Source organism: Eleutherodactylus coqui, chromosome 6 (assembly GCF_035609145.1).
Source record: "Eleutherodactylus coqui strain aEleCoq1 chromosome 6, aEleCoq1.hap1, whole genome shotgun sequence".
In the NCBI taxonomy this organism is placed as follows: domain Eukaryota; kingdom Metazoa; phylum Chordata; class Amphibia; order Anura; family Eleutherodactylidae; genus Eleutherodactylus; species Eleutherodactylus coqui.
In genome coordinates this window covers 72401846-72421779 of record NC_089842.1, presented here as the reverse complement: position 1 = coordinate 72421779, position 19934 = coordinate 72401846, and positions in this window count along the sequence as shown.

Genomic DNA, 19934 nt, shown 5'->3' with positions numbered 1-19934 from the left:
TTTATCTGTACATGGCCCTGTAATGGTTCATTCAACCATTGGCAAAATACCAACTAAACAAATTTTCACATTTTTGTTAAACTCAACCTATTGGTGCAAGTAATTCCTGAATTGCTGACCAATTAAGTGTTTGATTTCCAATAAAGAGGAGTCTATTACTTCCATGAATATCTACAACTGCAATGAAAGTGGTTGTATGAATGTGATATAGTCATAGTATGCCCAAATATAAATGAGTGTGGCAGCATAAACTGGTGCGAATAGTTGTTAATTGCAAAAAATCAATCCTTTATTGTTCCATAAAGCAAGTATCAGGCAACGTTTCGGCCAATAATTGGCCTCTATCAAGCCTAAAATCAATGATAATATCATCGTCACTACAATTATATACAAACAAACATTAACAGACAACGTTAGCTAAAAATCAATTAAAAACACAGGTTAGTATAATACATACCACTTATCCTGCGTGATCATGCAGGGAGTCCATGCTGGACAGACCAAAAGGAAATGTTTCTCAGGATATAAAGGGTAAAACACCTCGCCCCCTTGTGTTAATGTCCGCCCATCAGTATGGTGGCGAATAGAGAATGGTCTAACCATTGTGAACAGTGTCATGTTCCTGCGTGTCTGTGCATTTTGCCGGACATCAGGTGTGAACGGGCATGTTAAGTGTGTTCAGTGGAACAGTGTCCTGTTCCTGTGTGTCTGTGATGCTTGCCAGACATGTGGTGTGAAAAGTCCTCTTTAGGGTGTATGGTGTTAGGTCTTGTATGCAAATCCCTGGTGTGTTGGTATAAGCTTTGTTCAGTCCTGCTCTGTTTCGTTTGTTTCAGCCAGGTCGAGGTAAGTCCCTGGGTTCCAGTGCGGGATTGTCCCTGTTGGGAGGATTGCCCCACATGCAGGCAGGTTTCCTGGTGTTATTTGTCTTGTTAGAGTAGGGACCCGCAAGACAACAAGGACCCTTGACGTGGGCTTTCAGGCTTAAGTATTTTAGCCAAAATACAAACTAATACCTGACATTCTATAGTAATTCCATCTGGCTATGTGTGCAGGTGAGTGTTTTAAACACTTGTCAGTCGTTTGGTTTGTCCACGAGTATAGAGTCCAGTTTGCAGTTCTGTGGTTCTGTCTACGTTCACCAGTTCATAGGGTGTGGAAGACGTAACAGAATGCATTTCAGGTGGGAGGCATGCGTGTCATTTGCCGCCCTTCCTCTGTGTGTGTGGTATATCTGTCTATGAGTCCAATTCGCAGTTTCCGTGTTCCATCTGAGTTCCTGAGTTCTTATGTCAACTGGACATAACAGATATACATGTTTCAGGTAGAAGGAATGCAATCATTTCCACCTGTCGCCTGGTGGGTGTATGCCTCAAACACCCAGCAGAGGTCTTGTCTCTGACTATTTTGTCTGTGCTTTCTTGTACTTGTTTCTGTATTCATTTGTTTGCTGCTCCTCTGTCATTGTACAATTCCTGTCTCTGTCCTTTTTGTCTGTTCTTCTGTCTTTTGCCTTGTCCGTGTGCGATTGTCCATTGTCTTCCTGTCCCTGCACCATTCCCGTTCCTGCCCTGTCTTATTGGTGTGCACAGTGGTGTGTTCTGAGTCCTATCAGGCATAGTCAAGCCAGAGAGGAAGACCATGGGGCCGTTCTTGTAGGGAAGCTTACCACACTTTTAGGCGGGGGTTTCCCCATCTCCCTGACTAGCAAAGGGCAAGATTTTCCATCAGGCATTGCTCATAGGTCAGTCTGTTTCACACTGCCTTGTACTGGTGCTTCTGACCACCAGGGGTCAGCTGCCAACCATTCCGGGACAAGCCCAAGCCAAATCAGGTAGGTTGACTCAGCGGGTCCACACTCAAAGGGCCAATGCACACCCCCTTATTTGATCTTAATTGCCATTCTGACAAAGCTCCTGCTTGTTGTATATTCTAGTTCTGACTCCTGCTTGATTCCTCGTACTTGACCATTCTGACTTCTGTGCTCCCTAACCTCAGCTCTGTAGTTTGTACTTTGTTATCGCCTGCTGCCTGCCCTGAACCTTGAGCTTGAACTTTGTTATTGCATCCGTGCCACCAGAACTGACCATAGCTAGTGTTTTGGATAAGCACCTATTTACACCATCAGGTTCCATGCTTCAGACCAGTGCAGCGTAAGCAGCAACACTACTGGGACTATCTGGACGAGTAAGGACGTGGAGACCCTGCAGGAAAGACCATATCCCGCTTAGAGGGGCCAAGGGTGAAAACCAGGGTACCCCAAACCGGTGTGTAGCTCAAACCGGCGTGTGGAAAAGTGGATTCACATCCATCTGCCTGACAGATATCTGTAGGTTGGTGTCACTCTCATTTCTAAGGCCAAAAGTTAAATTAGATTTGGCAAGTAGACTAGAGCATTATTATATCAATGTTTTTTTTTTGAGGGGAAGGGCTGAAACACTTATGTAGTTCCCTTGTGAAATCCATTGGGCTACTTGATGCCCTGGCAAGAGGTGAATACTATTTCTTGGGTGTATGCAATGACCTGTAAGGTGTATAATCCTTTTACAGCCAAATATTCTATGAAGGGTATAAACAGTGTACTGTCAAGGATTGTGTGTAATGTGCTGCCAAGTGGTGAGTATGATTTGCTGCCAAAGGTTTGTGCAACCTGCTTCCAATGTTCAGTGAAAGTGAAGCTATACAAGTAGATAAAAGATATGGGTAAGTGTAAAATGATCTGTTCATGTGAGATCATGAGGCAGTTATTTGTTTGGGTTGGTGCAAAGCAGCGACCAACATCTTTCTGCAATATCTTCAGTTAGCCTATACATGTTTCTTGATGCAATATATGTTAAGGGGTGAAACATACATCACCCCTTTTAGCCTATGGGCTGTATTCCTACCTTTGTAATATGTCCTATCTTCTACCGACTCAATAGCACTAAGAGCTGATATATATATATATTGTTCTTGCCATGTATATATGACAAGCTGCTGTACATATTGTACATATGCCATGTAAATATCTGCATATCCTGTGATGTTGTTTGTGGCCAGTAGAAATCAGTTTTGCAAAAGTTATATAGCGGCTCACAACAGTAAAAAGAGGCAGAGTGTGGCAAAAAACCACATGGAGTGGTAGGGGAACCTGTTGCTTCCAGGCATTAGAGACATGGGACATGGTGCTCTGCAGCACTGACAAGTTGGTAATGCCATGGACTGCTCATGAATCAGATAAACAGTTACTTTGGGAGGTATGGGGGCCTAGCTAAGCCCAGGAAGGGTCTGGTGCTAGCTATAACTAGAGCATGGTGAGGCTGTGTGCTATGCCACCAAACCAGTAGAAGGGGGCTAAAAGGAGTCCATAAATAGAGAAGGTTTGGCGGAGTGCATGGAAACCCGCTTAAGGTGCTTGACCAAGTCAATATGTTAGTGGTGGTGATGTAAAAGGACTCATCCTAAGGGATTAATGCTGCCATGGAGATAGACTTGTGTCAAAATCAAATTTTGGTGCAGCTGAACTGAGCATGCTCAATGGACACTTGCTGATTGGCTGATGCCTTGTCATAGAAGGGGGAATTTTTGCTGTGTAGTAGCAGAGCAGGGACTGAAAGGAAGGCTAGTGGAACTGCTGAGAGGGGAGAAGGGACTATCCAGCTTACCAAGGGGGGTGCTACCTGGAGAACAAGAGAACCTACCAGCCCCCACAAGAGAATGGGGAGAGGAGCATTCCCGATGGTAGTGGAATGTTAACCCCTAAAGAGAAAGTATGTATTATAGTTTGTATCTGTATTTATATATAATAGTACCGATATTCTTAATATTATTCACAAGGTATTAGTGTTACTACTTAGTCCCCACAAGGTCCACCTATTTCTGCACGTTAGTTAGCAGTAGATTGTACTTAGGTATTCAAAGGTGAAATTTCAATTGCTCAATCATTATTATTCTATTGTTCATTCTTATTTCAGTGTGGTTCTTACATACAAATTGTCCAGTTTGGTTATTCCATCTGCTCCATCGTATCCTGAATCATTACATCTCCTACAGTGACCAGAGGTCAGATAAATCATGATGGACAGGCCTATGTGGATCTCTGGAAGAGGTTGGCTGCAGAAGAAGAGTGAATCCTAAGAGGAGAGAAGTATAGCTGTTTCACCAAGTAAGGTCTGGAAGTGAGGGTTATGGGATGAATGGGGAATATCACAAGGGAAGATGCCCCACTCTACAGATGCTAAAGGGAATATGTCAACTTAAACATGGTCTACAAACTGCAGGCATGATGTTATAGAGCAGGAGGAGCTGAGCAGGTGGTTATATAGTTTTATGGGACAAGATTCAGTAGAACTTGCATTTTATTCATTTATGTCCTTGCATATTCTGAGCTGAACAGTCCAGTGGGCGGTCCTATCAGTGATTGACAGCCTTCTCCCTAACAGTGTGCATACAGAGGTTGCTGTCAGTTACTGATAGGACCGCCCAGTGGACCTACAAGCGTAGAATAAGCACAGATTTAAGTGAATAAATTACAAGTTCTACTAAATCTTTTCCATAAAACTATATATCAGTCTGCTCAGCTCCTCCTGCTCTAGAACATCATGCCTGCAGAATGGACTACATAGCTTCCCATTAGGGCTCATTCAGATGAACGTAATTTTATGCTGCTAGCAGTTCACAGAATGCGCTTTTATTAGGAACCAATAGGTTCCTATAGAAGCATTGACATAAGAGAAGGTTAGGCTGCAAAACGGCGCAGACTTAACAAAGATAGGACATGCAAGTGCAGGTCGCATGTAGCTCTCTGGTGCGCACAAAAGATAGGACATGTCCTATCTTTGCTGTGTGCTGCGCAGGACTTTCCATGGACTCCTATTGGGAGCTGGATAGTGCGCAGTGCACACCTGCAATCGCGTGAGCAGGCTACTTACAGGGCTGCTAGTAGCGATTTTTTGCCCTGAAAACAGCGCAAAAATTACGTTTGTCTAAATGAGCCCTAAATCTGGTTAATAACACCCAATTTCAAATAACCTATTAGGCAATTCTAAATCAAGCCAGGGTATCTCTCACACGTGAGAACACAGCAAGTGCGCAATGACATGCATATGCATGCCACCAACCCCTGTACTCTATCTTCCCCATATACCAAGCCGCGATTGAATTTTTTTTGTGCAAGTAATACGCGCTTGGAAACATCGCAGGTGCGAGACGCCCAATACAAATCAATGGACTATTGGCATCGCGTGTTGCATGCAGGAAAATTGATTGGCGCGCAATGACAATACAAGCATGCAAGACCAGCCTTAAAGAGCAAGGTCCTTTAATCAAGACCCTCATATTGTACAGTGGCTACAAAGAGCGAAGTCCCAATATGACTTGGAAAATGGCAAGACAATTTTTTTCCGTAAAACATGCTTTTATTAAACAAAAGTACCAAAATATAACATGTTTGCATTCGATATGATTGAACATGGATAGACCACATGATACATACTGTATATTGACTAGTGCGGCTCAGAAAGAAAAGCAACACAGCATATCATGATTATTTATCTTGGCCCAAGCCCCTTGCGGTACTGAATTCCTGACATGTAAAAACACGTTTTTCTGGAAAACTTCTTGTAACAGATGACACACACCCTGGTATCTATGACCATATCTGCTTACAAGTGGCTCGGGAAAGAAGGCAAATTACTTTCTGGTTTCTTGAATTTAGGAAATATGATCAAGTCTTTGAATAACCCTGAGAATTGTCCCCAAATGGTTTGGGAACGTCTAATGTCTATGTCCCAGGAATGGCGGAGGGCTTCATTGTGTTCTCCTTCCCTGGCAACATCAAGGCTGGATTTAATGTATTTGCACAGTATATTAAAATTTGCACGCACAATACGCAGTGAAGAGAACCCATTCATTTCAATGGGTTCGCTCACATAAGCATATTTTGCGCAAATAAATACGTAGCGTGCTCTATTTTTCTGTGTATTTACGCAGGGGAAGAGCACATATTGAACTAATTACACTACTTTACCATTTCAATGAATAGGAGCATGGTTGTGTGTTTTTTGCACGCACAAATGTGCACGACTTGCATGTGCAGAAAGTACAGTAAAATACGCACATGGGCACGCAAATACACAACACCCATGGCGCTGCGTGACACGGTCTAACTATAGGAAATATATAGTACAGCTTACATGAATGACTTGCATATCCCTTTAAGGCTACATTCACACGGGCGATCGGGATATTGCGCTAGTCAACGTTCATTCTACCCGCAGATGCGAGGCATTTTTCATGTAAAAACACATCGCTTCTGTGAAATTCCAATTTTTCACATGTGCTAGAGGATCGCAAGTGTTTCCATTGATTTAGATGGAAACATCACACTCGCATGCAGATCACATGGCATGGGATGGCATGCAATGACTTTAAGGTCCCCATTGAGGGACGTGAAAAAATAGGACATGCAGCGATTTATTTCCCCTTGCAGCATCACTTATGTGTGCGGCTCCATTTGCGCATGTTTTGTGTGTGTCACAACGCACAGAATGTGTGCATTTCGCGCTTGGGTGCATGTAGCCTTAGGTTAATGGAAAAAAACACATTCTTCAGCTTTAAGCAATAAGCATTTTTTTAATGTCCTGATTTGTCAAAAAGGCTAGATAATAAATAACATTTATTGCTCGCTTTTGGATGATCTAATATTGTTAGGGATGGAACTGTTGCACTCAGGAAGTGGCTACAAAGAGTGTTTCTCAGTATGTTTGTGTGTTATGGGTGAAACACATTGATTTTAATGGAAACCATGTAATGCTTCTTTTGTCCTGTGGTGGCGCTACAGGAGATTTGAATTATTATCATTTTCCTTTTATAGGGTTAATGGTCTCTGTAATAGCCAATGAAAGAATCAGCTGAATAGGACATTCAGCTCCAGCATCCTTCTATCCTAAAACTTTGGTTATAGTCAAGGTACTCGGCTGTTTCATGACTTAGGTCTCTCTTTCTGGTCTGGGGATTGATTTCCCAGATAACATCTAGCTGGATTAGAATCAAACACAATGGGACTAGTTGCAGCTACGAGCTAAAACACTGGTCACTAGAAATGTACCACGGCACGTAGGATGGAGACATGGAGTTCTATAACGTAGGCAAGTGGTAGGCAACAGAAGTTAGGCAAGATTGGATATCTGGTACCAAGGAGTATATATAAGTGTCAAATGCGTAACTTGAAGCTGCTGGGCCCCAATGCAAAACCTGTAACAGGGCCCCCAACTATAAAGCTTTATTCATACTACTAGCTTCCCTATATAGAGAAGAGAGGCATTATGGGTCCCCTAAGGCTCCTGAGCCTGGGAGCAACTGCATCCCCTATAGTTCCCCCCTCTGGTAAGTGTAGATCAAAGCTAATCCATCACTCCATTCTGTCATCCATAACATTACAAGTATGCCGACATGTCCTGATTAGAGATGAGCGAACGTACTCGTCCGAGCTTGATACTCATTCGAGTATTAGGGTGTTCGAGATGCTCGTTACTCGAGACGAGTACCACGTGGTGTTCGGGTTACTTTCACTTTCATCTCTGAGACATTAGCGTGCTTTTCTGGCCAATAGAAAGACAGGGAAGGCATTACAACTTCCCCCTGCGACGTTCAAGCCCTATACCACCCCCCTGCAGTGAGTGGCTGGCGAGATCAGGTGTCACCCGAGTATATAAATCGGCCCCTCCCGCGGCTCGCCTCAGATGCATTCTGACAGAGATCAGGGAAAGTGCTGCTGGTGCTGGAGCTGCTATAGGGAGAGCGTTAGGAGTTATTTTAGGCTTCAAGAACTCCAACGGTCCTTCTTAGGGCCACATCTGACCGTGTGCAGAACTGTTGAGGCTGCTTTTAGCAGTGTTGCACAATTTATTTTTTTTGGTATATCGGGCGTGCAGAGCATTGCGTCCGCAGTCTGCAGTCATTAGAGTATAGGGCCAGTACTGGTGAGGCAGGGAAAGAGATATTCAGGCTATATAGGCAGTGGGCTTTTTCCAAAAAATTGGGGAAAAATACTATATTTGGGCTGCCTGTGACCGTCTTCAGTTTACTGCGTGTCTGCTGGGGGTAGTAGTCCTAATTAATACGCAGCTAAGCGTTACAGCAGGCTTGCGCAAAATTGTTTCCTGGATCAGCTGTCTCTGTTACATCAGCGCCGTCATCCCGCCAGAGGGAAACAGTATACATAATATTATACGCTGCCTACAGTATCTATCTGCTGGGGGTAGTAGTCCTAATTAATACGCAGCTAAGCGTTACAGCAGGCTTGCGCAAAATTGTTTCCTGGATCAGCTGTCTGTTACATCAGCGCCGTCATCCCGCCAGAGGGAAACAGTATACATAATATTATACGCTGCCTACAGTATCTATCTGCTGGGGGTAGTAGTCCTAATTAATACGCAGCTAAGCGTTACAGCAGGCTTGCGCAAAATTGTTTCCTGGATCTGCTGTCTCTGTTACATGATCGCCGTCATCCCGCCAGAGGGAAATAGTATACATAATATTATACGCTGCCTACAGTATCTATCTGCTGGGGGTAGTAGTCCTAATTAATACGCAGCTAAGCGTTACAGCACGCTTGCGCAAAATTGTTTCCTGGATCTGCTGTCTCTGTTACATCAGCGCCGTCATCCCGCCAGAGGGAAACAGTATGCATAATATTATACGCTGCCTACAGTATCTGTCTGCTGTATCAGCTCAGCATTTAAAAAAAATAGAAGCAAAATACTTAAGGCCTACTACTGGCCTTTGGCCACTTGACTGCTTCTGCGCTGTGAATTCCACTAGCTCAGTCATATGCACCTACGTCTCACTACAGGCGAGCGCAAAATTGTTTCCTGGCTCTGCTGTGCATTCCGTAAGGGAAGTCAGCCTCCAACCACAGGCCAATAAGCGGCACATTTAATTACAGCGCTCTGTTTCTGCACTACTGGTAATACAGCATGCTGAGGGGTAGGGGTAGGCCTAGAGGACGTGGACGCGGGCGAGGACGCGGAGGCCCAAGTCAGGGTGTGGGCACAGGCCGAGCTCCTGATCCAGGTGTATCGCAGCCGACTGCTGCGGGATTAGGAGAGAGACACATTTCTGGCGTCCCCACATTCATCTCACAATTAATGGGTCCACGCGGTAGACCTTTATTAGAAAATGAGCAGTGTGAGCAGGTCCTGTCGTGGATGGCAGAAAGTGCATCCAGCAATCTATCGACCACCCAGAATTCTGCGCCATCCACTGCTGCAACTCTGAATCCTCTGGCTGCTGCTCCTCCTTCCTCCCAGCCTTCTCACTCCATTACAATGACACATTCTGAGGAGCAGGCAGACTCCCAGGAACTGTTCTCGGGCCCCTGCCCAGAATGGGCAGCAATGGTCCGAATCCTCTCCCACTGGAGGAGTTTGTCGTGACTGATGCCCAACCTTTGGAAAGTTCCCGGGGTCCGGGGGATGAGGCTGGGGACTTCCGGAAACTGTCTCAAGAGCTTTTAGTGGGTGAGGAGGACGATGACGATGAGACACAGTTGTCTATCACTCAGGTAGTAGTAATTGGAGTAAGTCCGAGGGAGGAGCGCACAGAGGATTCGGAGGAAGAGCAGCAGGATGATGAGGTGACTGACCCCACCTGGTTTGCTACGCCTACTGAGGACAGGTCTTCAGAGGGGGAGGCACGTGCAGCAGCAGGGCAGGTTGGAAGAGGCAGTCCGGTCGGTGGAAGAGGCAGTCGGCACCCTGCAGAGGCCGAGGTGCTCAAAGGTCTGGCAGTTTTTCACTGAGAGTGCAGATGACCGACGAACAGTGGTGTGCAACCTTTGTCTTCGCCAAGATCAGCCGGGGAGCCACCACCACCAGCCTCACCACCACCAGCATGCGCAGACATATGATGGCCAAGCACCCCACAAGGTGGGACGAAGGCCGTTCACCGCCTCCGGTTTGCACCGCTGCCTCTCCCCCTGTGCCCCAACCTGCCACTGAGATCCAACCCCCCTCTCAGGACACAGGCACTACCGTCTCCTGGCCTGCACCCACACCCTCACCTCCGCTGTGCTCGGCCCCATCCACCAATGTCTCTCAGCGCACCGTCCAGCCGTCGCTAGCGCAAGCGGAATTCCCATTGCGGAGTTGTACCTGCCTGTGACTATTTTTTAAAAAACGCGGTCTGACTGGGGCATGCAGACACCTTGACAGAATGAATAGTGTGTGGCACATAGGTTCCCCATTGCTATGCCCTCGTGTGCAGCTCCTGATGGCGGTGGCACAGGATTATATTTCTCATTGCTTCTGTACAGCATTGTGGGCTATCGCCCCGCCCCTTTTAAAGAGGGTCGCTGCCTAGCCATGCCAACCGTCTGCAGTGTGTGCCTGCGGTTCCTCCTCATGGCAGACGCACTTATACATAGACATGAGGGTGGTGTGGCATGAGTGCAGCTGAAGGCTGCGCAGGGACACTTTGGTGTGCGCTGTGGACACTGCGTCGTGCGCGGGGGGGGGGTTGGGCAGCATGTAACCCAGGAGAAGTGGCAGCGGAGTGTCATGCAGGCAGTGATTGTGGTTTGTTGGAGGTAGTGTGGTGCTTAGCTAAGGTATGCATTGCTAATGAGGGCTTTTCAGAAGTAAAAGTTGTTGGGAGGGGGGGGGGGCCCACTCTTGCCGCTATTGTGGCTTAATAGTGGGACCTGGGAACTTGAGATGCAGCCCAACATGTAGCCCCTCACCTGCCCTATCCGTTGCTGTGTCGTTCCCATCACTTTCTTGAATTGCCCAGATTTTCACAAATGAAAACCTTAGCGAGCATCGGCGAAATACAAAAATGCTCGGGTCGCCCATTGACTTCAATGGGGTTCGTTACTCGAAACGAACCCTCGAGCATCGCGAAAATTTCATCCCGAGTAACGAGCACCCGAGCATTTTGGTGCTCGCTCATCTCTAGTCCTGATTATTGTACATGTTTCTAGCAGTACTCCGGTCTTTAGTCCTGGCTGGGACTGTCATCAGAAGTGTGTTGGATAAATAGGATAGGCCTACGAATTTCTGGAGGTACATTACAATGGCCATGTTTAGGTTTCAAGTTTAATTTGGTCGTCCAACTCATTTATCTTGTTCTCCATGTTACAATTCTCTATGAGTGTGTAATCAACGCTGTACAGAAGCAATTGCATTGCGTGTGTGGGGCATTTATATGTGCGGTTATGAGGCAACAGAACGGGAAATTTATCAATAGGCCGACTCACCAACGGCTCCACAGTAGTAAAATGCTGCGTAATATACTTACGGTCACGTGCGCCCGCCTAAGCTGAAAAAAGATAGGTAGAACACCTGGCAATTAACTCTTATTGGTGCAAAATCAGGTCAAATCTCTTATGTTTCTCTATTAAGTAATTTTTGATGGTGGTCGCCTCCCCTAATGGAACAACTGACCCGTTCAATGCCTGCAACATGCTTAGATGGAAAATTACCGGCATGTACGTATGTTGAAAAAAAAAAAAAGAAACTGCAGAAACATTCCTGGATGCCCCATTTGGTATATCAAAGATATGACGCATGATATGTGGTTTTAAACTGTAAGTTGTGCTGCCAACACACTAAAGTTGACATGAGACACAAGTGATGAAATACACTAAGGGGTGTTACACCTAATATATTGTTTAATATTGAGTGAATGGCTGATTAAAGAAGAGCAGCAAAGGTAGCTGACAAGAAGACAAAGTTCGGCAACTAAGTGCTGATTTTCAGCAAGCAGCAAGGAAAGACAAGGAAATGGACTGGAATGAGGCTTGCAAACAACTCGAAGCAGAAGCCATGAAAGGCCATATGCGAAACCTATTCTCACAGGTCAAGATGACCCCAAAACCTTTCTTGGCATGCAAAAGCACAATCAAATGCAAAAACGGGAAGGAACTGAAAGACCAACAGAGTATCAAGGATAGGTGGAGGGAATACTCATAGGAACTGTATGCCTGCAACCACATATCTAGACCATTGCATGATGTGGAGCCTGTGGACTTGGAGCCCTCCATTATGGAGTCAGAAGTGGTTATGGCAATGAAACAACTAGCCAGAAATATAGCACCAGGCATAGATAGCATACTGGCAGAGCTACTGCTGCCAGTACCAGTGAAAACCATCACAGCGCTGTGCCACACAGTATGGGCCACACAATGGCCACAGGACTGGAAAAGATCTGTCTTCACCCCTCTACCAAAGAAGGGCATCTCCCAGAATTGCTCCAACTACCGAACAATAGCCCTCATTCCTCATGCAAGCAAGATCCTTCTCAAAATTATACAGGAAAGAATTATACAGGCATTAAAATAGGTGGAAGGAACATCAACAATCTCCGTTATGCAAATGACACAACTCTGCTTGCAGAAACAGAAGCAGATCTGAAGCAGCTGATATGTAAGATTAAAGGGGTTGTCTCGCGAAAGCAAGTGGGGTTAAGCACTTCTGTATGGCCATATTAATGCACTTTGTAATATACATCGTGCATTAAATATGAGCCAAACAGAAGTTATTCACTTACCTGCTCCGTTGCTGGCGTCCCCGTTGCCATGGCTCTGTCTAACTTCGGCGTCTTCTTGCTTTTTTAGACGCGCTTGCGCAGATCTATCTTCTCCATTCGGCTCGTCTCGGCATCACCGGCATTTTGGCTCCGCCCCCTTGTACGCGTCATCGCGAAGCTCCGCCCCTGTCACATGTGCCGATTCCAGCCTCTGATTGGCTGGAATCGGCACATGTGACAGGGGCGGAGCTTCGCGATGACGCGTACAAGGGGGCGGAGCCAAAATGCCGGTGATGCCGAGACGAGCCGAATGGAGAAGATAAATCTGCGCAAGCGCGTCTAAAAAAGCAAGAAGACACCGAAGTTAGACGGAGCCATGGCAACGGGGACGCCAGCAACGGAGCAGGTAAGTGAATAACTTCTGTATGGCTCATATTTAATGCACGATGTATATTACAAAGTGCATTAATATGGCCATACAGAAGTGCTTAACCCCACTTGCTTTCGCGAGACAACCCCTTTAAAACTGAAAGTGAAAAAATGGGCCTCTACCTGAATTTAAAGAAGACTAAAATTATGACAACTGCAAAATAGGGTCAAATTTAAATCAAAATGAGGTCATAGTATGCGTGCGACACTTCATCTTCCTTGGCTCAAAAATTGACCAGGCTGGAGAATCTATGCAAGAGATAAAACATAGGAGAGCACTGGGGTGAAGCGCAATGCTAAACATGGACAAAATCTGGAAAAGTAGGGAAATTGGCAACCACCGTTTTCCCCATAGTCATGTATGGATGTGAAAGCTGAACTGCGAAATAAGGTGATAGAAGGATTGATGCGTTTGAGTTGTGAGGCTGGTGAAAGCTGCTGCGTATGGATGGTGAGAGTAAGAAACAAAGTCCTGAATCGTATAAGAGCCGATATATCATTGGAGTCGCTAGAAAAATCTATAGTGCTTGGACAGATCAGTGGCAAAAGGACATGATGACTGATACTGTGAAAGCGGATATTGGCATGAGTATCACACAACTGAAAGAAGCCGTGCAAAACCGAAAAACATGGAGGGAGCCTTTAGGGTCGTGAATGACAAAACGGCTAACAACACCATTGAGTGAATTGCCAGTGACATGTGAAATAAATGTTTGTGAGATATGCAAAACCGAACGACATCTCAACACTCACATTTGGAATGTCCACATTTAGATGACCCAGGATGCGTGAGCCGGGTGGCTTATGGACCATTATGGTCAGAAAACAGACTAAGTTAGAAAACTTGACCAAAAGTTGGGGTTTTCTTTGCTACATTCCTATGACGATTATGGAGGGTAAATGTAAGATAAAATCAATATGCAAAACAGGGATATAATCATTAACTATCTGGCACATCTCCTAAAATTCACTATCGCAGGTTGACTGGATTTTTTCTTACAGATAGCGCATGTAAGAGATCAGATTGATCCCCGTTGTTGACAATATATTTAGCTCTGTTTAACATTCATGATGGATATTTGCTTTCTTTTAAGTGATTAATAATTGCATAAATCTCACTATTTAATTGATTAGCGATAGAACAATTACATTTTACACAAAGCAACACCCAACTGGGACACTCTTCATGATCTACCATGAGATGCCAACTACCAGCCTGCAGCTGCTGGGCATGAAATAGCATGGGAAGGCCATGTTAGGGCCCTTTAACACGGGCTGACAGTCTTTTATACGACTGCATGATCGCTGATGTCACCACTAAGGTCGTTATCGTTAACGCTCGTAAAGAGCATTCAAATCGAAAGACTTGCCGGTGGCTCGCTGGCTTCTCGTCCGCTTCTCGCTCAGCCCTTCACCTTCTATGGGCGTTTTCACAGAACGACAAGCCAGCTTGCTAATGAGGTTTTTTAAGCTGACTTAAAGGGGTTGTCCCGCGGCAGCAAGTGGGTCTATACACTTCTGTATGGCCATATTAATGCACTTTGTAATATACATTGTGCATTAATTATGAGCCATACAGAAGTTATAAAAAGTTTTATACTTACCTGCTCCGTTGCTGGCGTCCTCGTCTCCATGGTGCCGACTAATTTTCGCCCTCCGATGGCCAAATTAGCCGCGCTTGCGCAGTCCAGGTCTTCTCCTGTTCTCTATGGGGCTCCGTGTAGCTCCGTGTAGCTCCGCCCCGTCACGTGCCGATTCCAGCCAATCAGGAGGCTGGAATCGGCAGTGGACCGCACAGAAGAGCTGCGGTCCACGGAGGCAGAGGATCCCGGCGGCCATCTTCACAGGTAAGTATAGAAGTCACCGGAGCGCGGGGATTAAGGTAAGCGCTCCGGTGAGCTTTCTGTACGTCCCTGCATCGGGGTTGTCTCGCGCCGAACGGGGGGGGGGGGGTTGAAAAAAAAAAAAACCCGTTTCGGCGCGGGACAACCCCTTTAAAAGTCAGTTTAAACAACCGCGAACGACAAGTAGGCGATTTTTTCCCATTCACACTGAATGACTATCGCTCAAATTCATTGATTTGAACAAACTTTGAGCGATGACCGTTACGTGCAAATGGGCCTCTACCTGTATTACAGGAGGCGTGTGCCATTGAAGGGACGTCTGGAGACAAAAATGACTCCGGAATCGGTCTATACAGGGATTGTTTATTGTCAGTCATCATGGAAACTTATAAGTCTGCATTGAAGCTGTAGACACAAAACGATAGGACATTTTTAAATTAAGGGTTCTTTAAGATGGCTCGAGCAGACTCGAGTGCCAATCAACAAGATTGGTGCCCATTTAATTGGCTTCCACACAGGCGTTATGGGGGATAATCAATTGTTCGTCCAACATACTGTTTCATTGCAGTTGGCAGTACATCACCTATTTAGGCTAGGGCTAAATGGAGACTTTGGCCACTACACAGGTCACATGGTCAAAGTTTGTAGTGTAGCCCTATCCACTCACAATCTAATAGAAATCAATATAGTCACATGATGGCTCACAAGTACTCGTGACTATGACCCATCGTGCCAATACCAGTGCCATTACTATTAACGCTTTCACATTTTGAGATTACATTTTTTTTTTTGCCGATTCGCCTTTTCTTTGTAATTCGTGCTTTTGTCTTGTGAGCCCCAACAACAGTTGTAGTATGTAAGTCTAAACTTTCCCTTCCTCATCTCCAGCTAGTAGTAGGTAAGTAATAGTTAACCGTATTATGCATATAAATCACCCCCACCCCTGCAGGCAACATAATTCCTTCTATCCTGACATGTAAAATGTTGCCAAACAATAAAATTAAAATTGTTCTACATGTGTCAAACATTCATTAAATTGTAATATAATAAAGTCTCTGCAAAGCCCTAGTAATATAGTAAATAGTATTTTAATCTGGTTTGGGAGCGATGACTATAATCAGCTCACAGCCGGGATCTTCTGTATTAGTACAAAAGTCTTTGTATTATTTTATGAAGCATTCTGTGGGTGTCAAACACGTAGAAATGAAGCAGAACTGAGTTATTTCTAAGCGCTCAGTCACACGGGCGTATCGGCGCCTGTGTTACTGCAGGTAGCAGACGGCCGTACCTCAAGACGGACGTCTCTCTGCAGCACCGGGAGAAAGAACATGTGACCGGCTTCATTGCAGAGAGACGTCATCTTGAGGTACGGCCGTCTACTTCCTGCAGTAACGGCTCAGTCACATGGGCGCATCGGCTGATTTATTACAGAAGCAGGGGCTTTAAACCTCCGCCGTATTTTTACTATCAGCTGGGTTTAAAGCCCAGGACCAAGCGCCGTAAATGTACTGTGTTTGATCCTTAATGGGTTAAAGTGACCGTCCTTATTTGCTCATTTGCTTGGTTGAACGATTTCTTGCTATGTGTAAACGTACTGTTTATCCAGTTTTCTCCAGAAATTTCCTAGTAATTCTGTCATGCAATACTTCGGAATCCGGAATTGGCAGCAATAAATTTGTCTGTTTCTGTTCAACCAAGAGGAACCCACAGCTAACAGTCTACATGTAATTCACTTGCTTTCTACCGTGTACGAGCTCTGCATACTTTGTGTAACATTCTTAGTTCAGTCTCATCTGCAAATATTAATGTCTCAGTGACGTCACTATGAAGAAGTCTGTACAGGCAATACAGAGAGGAAGCTGATATCCTGCTTACATTTCTTGATGGGGATTAGTTTAATTTGCATATCACTCGGAAATGACTACTCCACAGTTTCAAAAGAATCGCAAGGCCCGGACAGGAGGTGGACCTGCTCAGGCTCTAGGGGCTTATTTACATTTTGCAATTTTTATATTAGATTTTTTGTCATGATGTTCAGAAAACTGCAACAAAATCACAGTTTGTAAATAAATCATAAATTCTATAGTGAAATGAAGTTTTGTGGATTCGGCTTTTAATGTATGCAAGTTGAATGTGCTTCTGTCTGACCATGAGGGGAGTAAATGGAGACCGCTGTTTCAAACACTGGTCTATAAAAGATTTCCACTTATGCAAATTGTGCCTTCATACATTGGCGACATTTTGGGCTGTTCCAGAACCGAAAACGAAATCTCCGTCAGCTACGAATTAAAGTAGACTTTTGGTATTAATTACACTAGTTTCTGGTGTAAATTATATGGCTGCAAAGGCCCCGCCCTTGGAAAGAAACCACACCCCCTAAAAAAAGGTTCTAAATCTTAAAATGTCACAATTTTTGAGTAAGCTAAGCTCATGCCAAAATTTGAGACTTCTTTGCCTCATTTTTCCTCGTGTAATAGGATGTTTTTAAATACATGTATTTAACGTGAGACAGTGTACTATTATCGTGCTGTGATGGCGAAGGCTCAGGAACTGTGCCTGTGCCAGCACTTGTGGGTGGCAGCTATTCTATACACCTGGCACACCTCACAAATGGCCAGGATTGGAGATAACATCAGTTCTAGACAGTTAACCCTCTAGATGCTGTGGTCAATGCTGGCCACGACATCTAATAGGTCAACAGAGGGAGAGGGCTCCCTTTTGGCAGCCTATTGGCTTTTTGTGATGCAATTACAGAGAGTTGATAGACTGCCATTGCAATTGTAAGCCTCACAGTGGCCTATAGGCCTGCCATCACTGTCAGTATAAAAGAATAGGGATATAAGTAATACAATGCAATACCAAGGTATTGCAGTGTAGTATCTGAACAATCATAGGATTGTCTGTTCAGGTCCTCTAAAGGGACATAAAAAAGAGAAAATATTATATTAAAAAGAAAAGAAAATATCCAAAAAAAAGTCCAAAAAATAAAAAAAGCTTTTATGTACACATATTCCTATATTTTCATAAAAAAATTGTAAAAAAATAACATATTTGACATGACCGACTTTAAAAAATGTATACAATAAAGTGAAAGCATTATTTATCCCACCCTGTGAACACTCTAAAAAAAATTAAACTAAGCCAAAATGCTGCTTTTGTTCTTGCCTTAAAAAAAAGTCACAATAAGGCCTCATTCAAACGAATGTATGCGATTTAATGCTGGCCGCACGCAGCCGAAAATCACAACAGTGAAGACTTGCCACAATCTAATTCAGAAATTAATTAACCTTTTCTTGTCCATTCACATAAGCATATGACGTGAAAACATCACTGCAGCGCAGAATTCCATTGGTCATCAGAATGGCATCTATTAGCTTGACTAGCTAAAAAAGAACCAGCTGTCTTCTTTTTTTGGCACCAGACGCAGATAAACTCCCTTCCTCTCCCTCTTTTTTTCAGCTCCCATAGAAATCTATGGAAGCCTCCAACATTGCTGTTTTAATGAGCCCCAATCAGCAATGTAGCATGTCAATCAGCACTCATTAGGTAAATTTACACATGTAGGGAGTTAAATGCCCATGTACATATCTAGGAATATTTCTGCTGTACTTTACTTATGTTCCTGCCTGAACCATCAGAGAGAGGTCACATGACTGTGTTTTTGTACTCTAACTTTGCTGCTGTAGACTAACAGGACCTGAGCTGCCTGCTAATTGGTTGATAGACTATAAAGGGCAAGCTCTGGTGTGATTTAACAGTTTCAGGGTGCGGGCAGACGAGCGCATAAACGGCGCGTTTTTGCGACCAAACGTATATACGTGACCATCTGAGGCAATGGTTTCGAATGTATTCGTTCACATGGGCGATTTTACGGCACGTAAAAACGGCAATTCGAAAAAAAACGGAACATATGCGACCGAAATACGCGCCAACGCATATTCGATCGCCGAAAAGACCGTTTGCAAAGTAGGAACAAACGAAAATACGCTTTCTAGCTCTGGTCATGATCGGTGAAAAACGATCGCTCGGGCGATTATACGTTGCGCTCGTGCAAACGTAAATACGCCTACGCTCGTCTGCCCGCACCCTCAGAGAGTGTGGAGAAGAAAAACCCTGCTAGTGAGAGCTGCAGCAGAGCTGACCTACAGCTGGACTTGTGAGATTCTGTAGCCAAGGTGGAAGAGTTATGCAAAGAGCGAAGAGCCTTGTGAGGAGTGAGCTGTCCCAGTGCTAATTGAATGTTAGTAAATGGTTTGGATGCTATCCAAATAATACTGTTGCATGTTTTTGCCATATTATTCTTTCTCGTACATTCAGTAAAGCATTGTTTATTTAACTGAACTGGTCTAAAGCCTCTCCATGACCATGTAACAAGTTATGTGCCCCAGCTACCGGCATTTGTCTTTCTTGTAGTCTGTGTATACGGGTTTGTGGTATATAGGAAAGTACGAGAAAAGGAATGGCTTGACTTTGAGTTTCGCGACAAACTGGAGCTTCCCCAACATGTGTCCCTCTCCTGAAAGGAATTGTCCCCAGGACCATGAGAACACTGTAGTACCACGTGGAGAGACTTTCTGCTCAACCTCCGTCCAACACCGTACTCCTCTCTCTACACACTCACGTCTGGTTTGCACCCCCCTACAAAAGATTAGATCTGCTGACAAATGAACTTTTGCTCATTTGTCGACTGATTGTGCGTATATTAAAATGAGCTGATTTCGGGCAAATGGGCATTCATATGAATGTTCATGCCTATCGGCTCATATAAAAGAGCTCTAACAGCGACAGTAATCTGAAAGCCACATGGGGTTTGTGTACCGGGGCTCCTTTTTAGTGCCAGTCCAGCCCTGATGCGAGTGTTTGCTGATAACAGTTCCAGTGGCAAATACCTGCTTTTATTCATTGTGTAGGCTCAAGGTGTGGGCTGGGTAAACCAGAAGACAATGGGGCTTTCTTTCTGTAGTTTACAGTAGGCATATTGAAATATCCCGGCGACGTATTTGTTGATAGCGCAACCATTGACATAGGCTATCGGTCTATATAACACGTATGAATTGATTGTTCATTCCTGACTTATCTATAAGTGTTAGGAAAGAATATTAAATCATATCATATGTTATCAGCATTGTGAGCATTCCAAAACTATGCCATTCA